General features: G+C 38.9%; 1 long non-coding RNA gene across 1 annotated transcript; it reads left to right on the forward strand.

The window, feature by feature from the left end:
* The first annotated feature begins 342 nt into the window (after nt 1-342).
* Nucleotides 343-8,621, forward strand: LOC148379135 (uncharacterized). Its single transcript, XR_015855342.1, has 3 exons — nt 343-668; nt 7,592-7,673; nt 8,390-8,621. It is a non-coding gene; the product is annotated as an uncharacterized LOC148379135 (long non-coding RNA).
* Nucleotides 8,622-9,590: the final 969 nt, after the last annotated feature.

Genomic DNA, 9,590 nt, shown 5'->3' on the forward strand with positions numbered 1-9,590 from the left:
TTTCCAAATCTCTCCAGGGACAATGGAAAATGTCTTATCTGACTTTTCCACTCACAGACTTGCTCTATATTCTCCTTGCATATTATTGGGGCCCCCCTCCCGCCCCCACCTGCCAGCTTCAAACACCACGGCTTGTTTCTAACGGTGTTATGATTTTTTGACTGGCGCCAGTCCTCTGTTGCTTCATCCCCAAATGTAAAAGAAGACAAGCTTGTTCCGTGCATTTTGAAAGCAGATCAAGACAAAGAGGCAGCGGGGAAATGATGTTGTGTGAATGGGGAGGCTTAGATGACATATATTTGTGAGCAGGAAAGATCCAGGAGCAATTCTTCCTGCAGAAAACCATGTGTTGAATGCCCCTTGATTTCTTAACTGAACATAAAGGAAGATTGAAGTCGTTGGATTGTGTAAGCAGAAGTATTAGAAGTACTATCCTGAAGAAAATGGCAGATGATCCTCATTGTCTGACTGAAAGAAAAAAAACGGACAAGGTGAACTCAATTGGCTCAATGGAAATTCAACCACCTGAAGTGATGAGGTTCCCTAAGATGGCCGACGACGCCAAAGCTGCTCCAAGTAAAAACTATTGAACACAAAAGAAGACAAAAATGCCACCTAATGTGATTAGAAGATCAAGAGAAGATGCAATGACATCAAAACTTGGAAAGGTAAGAAACAATCTTGAATCCAGTATTCATATTTCCATTTGTCATCATCTAATCATTACTTTGCTACCTATAGATAACTTGGTGCATTTTTCATATCTAAAAAAAACTAGGTCATGTTATTTGTGCATGTGTTGGAATAATGGGGCTTCTGTATAGTGTGTAAAAAAATAAATAAATTCAGACTTGCTTGTGGTCCATGAGCAGTTGGGAAGGGCGTCGGTGGCATAGCGCGTCAGGGCTGAGGCCCAATCCATCCGTCTTCATCAGTGAGCTGGGGCCCGCTAAGCACCAGCTGCTAGCTGTCTTTTACCAAGATTCCCACTGAGTGCGACATATTTACAGTAAAACCAGATTGGAGGGTCTCTCAGTTTCATTTTTCGGTCAAATTTGTTTTATTTATGGTCATTTCTGTCATTTTTCAGGTTATTATTATTTTCTTTCATTCTAAAAGCTTAATGATAACACAAAAGTACCCTGATGAGAACTGGAGCTCTCCAAGGTAGTCGAACTGTTACTTTCCGGGTTTTGGTGACTACGTTGACAAGTTGTTCCCTAGCACGTTAATTGCCCTCCTCGAAAGTGTCACGTTCTATCGAATTAAAACCATGAGGTCCCAATGACGACGCCAGCCCGGTGGAGACCCCGAAGCCAAGAGTCCTTCTCATTCCAGTGAAATCAATTCTGGTCTAAATGGCAATGTGATTAGTGTTCGCTAATGTGCTTCTGTTTCTCCTTTCCCCCCACCTACAAGCTTCTAATTTGCTCTCTTGCTATTGGAAATGCTCGTTAAGTATAACATTGTGGAAAAGTCTTTTTAAAAAGCAAGTTTTGGTGTTTGGAATTCAAAGTAGTTGCTCTAGCATCCACCAAAAAATGGAAGGAGTGAGACCTACAACCAGCATACCTGACATTAGCCATCCTCTCCTTGGTGGTATAGAAATAATTACCGTAATTTCCGGACTATAAGCCACGACTTTTTCCCAAAATTTTTAACCCTGCGGTTTATAGTCAGGTGCGGCTTATATAAAATTGTTTTTGTGATTTTTGTGATGACTTGGTCACTTTTATACACCCGTAAAAAGGCTGTGGACCACTGTTGTGCGGTATCTTGAAGAAAAAAACAACAACAAAAATACTATTTTGAAACACTACTATGGCTGCTACTTATTCCGGCTGTGTTGCTTGTGACTATTATGAGCTTTAGTAGGAATGCACACGAGGTGACCTGCGTCAAAGAGCTCTAAACCCTTTCTCTTACTCTGCCTTACTCTGGCTTAAATGACGGCGCGGCGTATTTATGGATTTTTACGGCTTTCTGTTGACTGTCTTTCTTTGTAAAAAACTCATGCGGACGTGCGGCTTATAGTCAGGTGCGGCTTATGTAAGAAAAAAACTAAAATATCCTTGAATTTTAGCTGGTGCGGCTTATAGTCCGGTGCGGCTTATAGTCCGGAAATTACGGTAAATGTCGGGCTGGTCTGAGTCGCCGGCCGCACAACAATAGCGCAGTACGTGTGTGTGATGGTAGAATTGAGGCCGATGGCACAGTGACATTAGCTGGCAGGCTACAAAAAAGGAAAACATCTTGGCCCTTCGTGAGAAGACACAAAACCACGGGTGGCGAGATGAAGGGACACAGGTGTTTGTGTGTGGCGTCATGTCACACTTTTACTGACATGCAAAGGATAAACCCTTAAATTGCTAATTAGGTTTAGAATATTTAAATTGACACGGTTTGCGATGAAGAAAATGGTTGTCATTGCTACGGCAACAGTGGATTAGCATCTCAGTCATGCTCAATATTAGTCCTCCAGTCTGGAGAGCTCATGTGTTTGCATTCACATTAGTGAGCCGACGTAATCCAAATATGATGCTAATCGTGTATGCTAGCAGATCATACAGTGTAGAGCAGGGGTGTCAAAGTTATAGATTATAGAGGCCACATAAAATGATTTGGTGGGCCGTATCTGGCCCCCGGACCTTGGGTTTGACACCTAAGGTATAAATAGTGTCATTCATATGTGCTTTAATTGCAGACATTTAATTTTGTGTGTTTTTTAACTGGAATTACATAAATCGACGGTTGGCTCAAGCATTTTTTTTTTGGTCTTTCTTTGACTGGACTCATTCCAGCCAAATGCCCATTTTGGCTCTTTACCTAGTGTATGTTGAAATGTTGACGAAACACGTCTTTCCTTTCTGTTACTAGCTTTTTCATCATTTTCTTATAATCTTTTTTTTTTTTTTCCCCCGCCAAAAGAAAGAACCAGAATGTGAAGCGAGCTTTCAACCAAAGTGTGTCAGACGTACGCTGAACAAACACTGACATGACGAACGAGACGGAATGAGTCGTTTGTGTGTGCCCTGCAGAGGTCAATACTCGGAGAAGCTAACCTTTAAAATGTTAATTGTATTTTGTGTAATCCCAATGCAAAATCTAAAGATAGCTGTTATTTATTTTGCAAATTTAAAACGATATAAGGACGATACATTGGAACGGTACGCTTGCAAAGGTGATGTAACTCTTGAATCTTGATTCTTGAATCTTGAAAGAGCCATCAAGCTACACCATAGCTGCAAAAAAGGGAAAAAAAAAATCCAGTTTTTAAATTACAGCTATATCATCAGATGCCCGAAAGGTGCAGCCTAATTAAACGAAATTGTTTCTTTTTCGTCTGGCTTTTGTTTTCCAGTGGAGCAGCGGCTGACCTCGCGCGTTCCAATTAGAGACACAGACGAGTCAAATAAAAGTGAAAACTTTCGCTTTTGTTCAGGTTGGGGGAGAAACGCACCGGTACCACAAAGAGATCAGCAAGTGCAAAGATCACTTGTGTGTGTTTGTGTGTGTTCTCCTGACGGGTGGCCAATTAATGCCAGTGGCTGCAGGCTGAGATGCTGCAGTTTGTTGTGAAGCTATAATTAGTCTGCGTGCCGATTGGTCGACCTCTCGGAGGTGATTTAATTATTGTCAAAATAGCGTTCATACAGTAAAACAGGAAAGCAAAAATCTATAATAAAAATAATTAAAAAAAAAATATATATATATATAAATATTTGAATCCATCGCACAAAGGCCTTTGTGATTTATTTTGCAGACATACATTCGGCATTTGTAGTCCTACGACGCGTATTCATCACGGGAGATATCGGGTTGTACAAGCGTGACATATTGCGAGCCGCCTCCCACCCGCCACCCATCGAGGTACCTCGGAAACTGCCAACGGTAGGCGGCTGTTAAAAAAAACCCCTGCTGCCGATCCTTGCGTTGTCAACACTTCCTTTCTGAGAATGCTCTAAAAGGTCTGGGAAGTCACAGGTTTACACCAGCAGCTGTGGTGTACTTGCAAACATCACACGCGGCGAGATCACGTGTGCCTATTAGCACTTAAAATGCAAAATCCTCTTAATTTTTTTGTAACGCTTAGCTAGAAACATCTTGGGGGTTTAAATCTAGTTCGTTATCCCGAGAAAGCAGAACATAGATAAAAACACTTTGCTTAACATTAACTCAATACTATTTATTATTCTCATTTCAAAATACTAGTTAGTAAATACCGTATTTTCCGGACTATAAGGCGCACCATCATGTCAGATTTTTAATCTAGATCAAATCATTCTCCATTTTATCTTTTTTATTTCAACTTCAGATGGAACAAATTACTTTATAATCACAAAATAATAGTCTTTTTGATTCGTGATTTATAGTCTTCAGCGGGCCACTTATGATTGATTTCACAATGCTTTGGGCCAGTTTAAATTTAGGAATTTGGTCCATATATAAGGCTTTTGAGAAAATTTTAGGTTTCTAGGCGCGCCTTATAGTCCGGAAAATACGGTACTATTTGTATAGCCTACACTAGGCCCATTTACAATTTCTAGCTAGCTATTTAGCTATCCATCTCTTTGCAGATTTCACAAGTGCTACCTTAGATGAATTGTATCCGTTCAATTGGAGTGACTACGATGTTCGGAAACAGCCACCAAGATTGTTCTTTTTCGATTAACGGAGAACTGGGTGTGTGTTTTCCGCCATTGTGTGCATCTTTGGATCCGGTGCCAGGAAGGATTTGTTTGAAATGTCTGTTTGGGTGGAGCCCTGAAGGTATTCGCTCGCAGCAAAGATGCGCTGTGAAGTTCAGTCATCACAGAGTGGATGGATGTGAAGAGACAGCTGGAGTGTTACAAACACACATATACACAAATATGTGTACACACCCAAAGGGTCAGAGGTAAACTAAACAAACTACCAAAAAGGAGCTTGAGGAAAATATGTATGACATATCTACTTTTACATGCAATCAATATGTTGCTATTTTACCCATACCAAAGTTGGAGAATATTCCACTTTCCCCGAGGCGAGATAAAAAAAAAAATCGGACTCATTTAAATATTGGAGCAAAGCCGTTGGATAACTATCTGTCTTATCCAAACAAGATTACGCCAGTTGTTTTCCTTTCTTCTCCGTTCAAATCTTTTTCCAAGGATACGTTCCAAGAAGTGCTTATAGCATAACAGAGACTTTTTTTCTTCCTGTTCCAGAAAGAAAATCTAAATCAAACGCACTACCATTTGCCGTATTTACAAATGAGTTTAACTGAGGATACAACTTCACAACATAACGTTCAATGAAACCTGAAAATGTTGAGGAATGTTATGTACAGGATTCAAACATAAATGTAAATTTTTTTTACGCTATTGTAAGATGAAGACATTCTGAATGCAACATTTTATTATATATTTTTTAAAATATTTTCATTTAATATAAAATAATACATATATTAATAATATTTATCATTACACACACAAATAAATATTTCTTTATTTAATATAAAATAATATAAATAATAATATTTATTTACACACATATATTATTAACAATAACATATTAAAATATATTCATTTTATATTAATATTATATAATATTTTTAAAGGTAAGGTAAATAAGAGAAGTGACTTGTTTTTTTTTCTTCCTGGATGAACTCTGTATATTGTATACTGTGTATGCGGTCATTTTCCAGCCCAGAGGGGGCACTGTGTTACTATATGGGGGGATGGCGCGCTGCAGGTCAGTGAGCAAACTGCAAACATTTATCCCGGCCCCCCCCCAACCTTACATCACCACCTCTCCTCTTGACAAAGTGCACACGGCTCCTTCGAGGCATACTAATGCTCCTGATGTGTATTAGCTTCGGAAATCTGCCATTCAGCACGGCCACAGCCAGGTGCTGGGAAGGTGAGTGCAAGCCAAAACACACATATTTTGGAGTTTTGAGAAGTACAAGTAATAATAAATAGTCAAATCAAATCAATAATCATAAATAAATGCTGTGTCATCCATGTGATTGGTCGTGACCTGCCTCATCTGGCTCATTTTGTCCCTCTTAAGAAACAATGACAGATAAAAATGGAGGCCAGGGGAAAATTCCAGGCTACTACAGCTTTTGAAACAGCATGTGAGCTTGCTTCAACCAATCTTGCTTTTGCAGGCGTGCACCGGCCCACTACGGGGAGCCGCGGCGGCGCTGTGTTGTGCTTTGCCACGAAAAATGAGAGAAAATGGCCGCAAATGAAGTTGGCGGGCTGCGGAGTATTGTTCTCCGCTGTTTGTGGTAATGAACAGGCCTTGGGAACAGACTGGGGGAAATTGGTCCCTGGTAGGCCTGTTTCTCATCTGTCAGGTGAACTGGCCATACACACATACGGGTGTGTAAACATATGCAATCTGACAGGAAGTCATTTCAATGAAGCCACACGTTGGTTTAACCTTCCTCACCCAGTTTGTCATTATCTCTCTTTGTCTGAGTCAGCTTGATGTCTTTTGGCTGCAATGTTTATCGCAAATGAAATATTTAGTAGCTGAAGACCCGAGTGTGTACATTCCACATCATCCATGAACAAGCAATCACAGATGTGTACACATCTTGTTTCACGCAGACAACTTGAGGCTATTTTTAGCTTAACTGTGTGAATCCGTGAATTGTTTATTTTATTATTTTTTTAAATTATTTTTATTTTTTTAATTATTTTCATTTTATTATTTTATTTATTTAATTTGGTTAAATATTTTGATTTCATTCATTCCTCATCATTCTATGTTTTTTCAGTATTCCATATTTTTAGTCCTATTCCCTTTTTTTTTTTAACAAACTAACTTTACCAAGTAGACACAAAATCAAAGTAACACATCGCTAACACAAATACAAAGCTACAGATGGTGCAAGTGAAGCGAGACGAGTTAACGCGAAGCATTCTTGCAATCTTTAACACTTACTTTTAGTGACAGCCATTGTTTCTCCTCCATATTTGCTTTAGCATATTCTCTCGCACTATTTATTTTCAGCATAGGCGTGAACCATTTGTGTGAAAATGAAAATATAAACTGTAAACACCTGAATTTTATGATTGGACCTGCAAAAAGTTGGAAAAGTTGTTCGGCCACATAACGAGAAATCAAACATTAACAGCCTAGCACACCGCCCGGGGTAACGTTTGCCTAGTCGGATGTATTTTCAAAAACGTTGGAGTCTTTTTGCTTCGTAGGATCCCCTGCGAATCGTGCTTACGTTTCCTGTGGTGCGCTGTCTGCCACCTCAAGTTGTTTTGGCCTCGTGTTTGTTTGCGTTTTTTTTTTTTTTTGCATGTGCTTCTCTGCGTGCCACCTGAAAGTAACCGCTTCCTGTTTGCTTTAGCGCACTTGAAAGATGTCGAATTTACTGTGATGGAGAGAGAGAAAAAAAAATAGATACCTTGTGTTTCTAAAAATACTCAGAAGTGTATTTTTTTTTGAATGCAGCACAAAAATTCAACTCTTAAAACAGGCTGAGAGGTAAATGAGTGATGTTCTCTGCTTCCAAAGTCATCTATAAGCAAAGTAATATGTGGAAAGGGCCTCAAGCAAAATTCTTAATCCCCGACTCTTGCAGGAAAGCGGCTTAAGTGCAGAATACAAGAGATGACGGGAAGATTCAGCACTATTGCGAGATGTTAACTTGGAGAATCAACAAGGTATTTTTGATTGTGGGAATGCAGAGAGACAAGCAGATAGACAGTTCTGGGTCAGGATGTCAATTTTTGTTGACAGTAAATTTTGAGCAGCGCTTGCTAAATATGCTGTGTGAAAATTGAATTTTGACTTTTTTTTTAGACTTTTATTTTTGGACCTTTTTAGACATTTGAGACTTTTTTAAATGCTTCTTTTTTTAGACTATTTTTGACTTTTAAAAATACTCTTTTTAGACTATTTTTGTCTTTTTTTTTTAGCCTTTTTATTATTCATTATTTTGGACATTTTTAAAGCCTTTTTTTAGACTATTAAGGATTTTTTCAGACTTTTTTTTAGACTGTTTGCAGACTTTTATTTATATTATTTTAGACTTTTTTAAATGCTTTTTATTTAGACTATTTTGGACTTTTTAAAATACTCTTTTTAGACTATTTTTGTCTTTTTTTTAGCCTTTTTATTATTCATTATTTTGGACATTTTTAAAGACTTTTTTTAGACTATTTAGGATTTTCTTCAGACTGTTTGTAGACTTATTTAGATTATTTTAGACTTTTTTTTAGACTGTTTTTAGATTTTTATATGCGCCACCTGTTTGCTATTTTTGAATTGAGCACTTGCTACATAAAAAAAGGTAATAAAAGTCATGCTGGAACATATCTCATGCAGCATAACTGACCACTGCATGATGATTTCTTTTTTTTTTTTTTTTATCCTCTAGTGACTTTGGACTTTTATTTTTGGGCTGACTCCACAAAAGGAGCTAACCACCAGAGACTGTACTGTCCGCTCTAATCCACCAAGTTCTAAATCTGCCCATATCCAAGAACAATGCACCCAGGAGCATTGAGGAGAACCCGAGAGACGGGTTAGGAAATAGAGAGTAACTTGGCGCTGTGGAGAAAGTGGGATAAATCCTTTGTGAATATACAATATTGTTTTGTGGTGTTTTACTACTTTCTTTTCCATGTATATGAGAACTGTAAATGGATTGAAATTGATGGGAGCCAGCTATTAAGTTTATAGGAACTTCCAACAAATGATGGAACGTATTGGTTAAGGTCACCTTGACAATGTCATTAGACATAGAAAAGGACAGGAATGCCTTTTAAAACTAGCAAGCTGCCAGGATCAAGGATGAAGTGTTCTGCCCCCCCCCCCCCCCCCCCCCCCCTTGGCTTCATCAAACAAGAAGGAAAGATAAAAATAGGTCCAAGTACTTCTGACAAGGAAAAATGTCCCAGGTTCAAATGAACCTCTGCCGACGGAGCCTCGCTGGAAGCGCTGTTGCTTGAGATAAGCTCTTATATCGTATGCATACATTGGTCATGGTTATTTGCCATTTACAGCGCTGGCCATGTCTTTTAGATTAAGGTGGATTTGAAGTTTGTGCGTTTGACTGTGTGTGTATGTTTCAATTGGATGTATATTTATTTGTGTGTCTCTGTGTGTGTCTGTGTGTGAGTGTCTGTGTGTGTCTTTATCTGTGTGTGTCTGTGTGTGTCTGTCTGTCTTTGTCTGTCTGTCTGTGTGTGTTTGTGTGTCTGTCTGTGTCTGTGTGTCTTTATCTGTGTGTGTATGTGTTTGTGTGTCTGTGTCTTTGTCTGTCTGTCTGTCTGTGTGTGTTTGTGTGTCTGTGTGTCTTTATCTGTGTGTGTATGTGTTTGTGTGTCTGTGTCTTTGTCTGTCTGTGTGTGTTTGTGTGTGTCTGTGTCTTTGTCTGTCTGTCTGTCTGTGTGTGTGTTTGTGTGTCTGTCTGTGTGTGAGTGTGTGTGTGTGTGTGTCTGTGTGTGTCTTTATCTTTGTGTGTGTGTGTCTGTCTTTGTCTGTCTGTCTGTGTGTGTTTGTGTGTCTGTGTTTGTGTGTGTCTATGTTTTTGTCTGTGTGTATCTAAGGGTGCGTTTGTGTATCTGTGTGTGTCT

Source organism: Syngnathus floridae, chromosome 22 (genome assembly GCF_059516105.1).
Source record: "Syngnathus floridae isolate MCC-2025c chromosome 22, RoL_Sflo_1.0, whole genome shotgun sequence".
NCBI lineage: Eukaryota > Metazoa > Chordata > Actinopteri > Syngnathiformes > Syngnathidae > Syngnathus > Syngnathus floridae.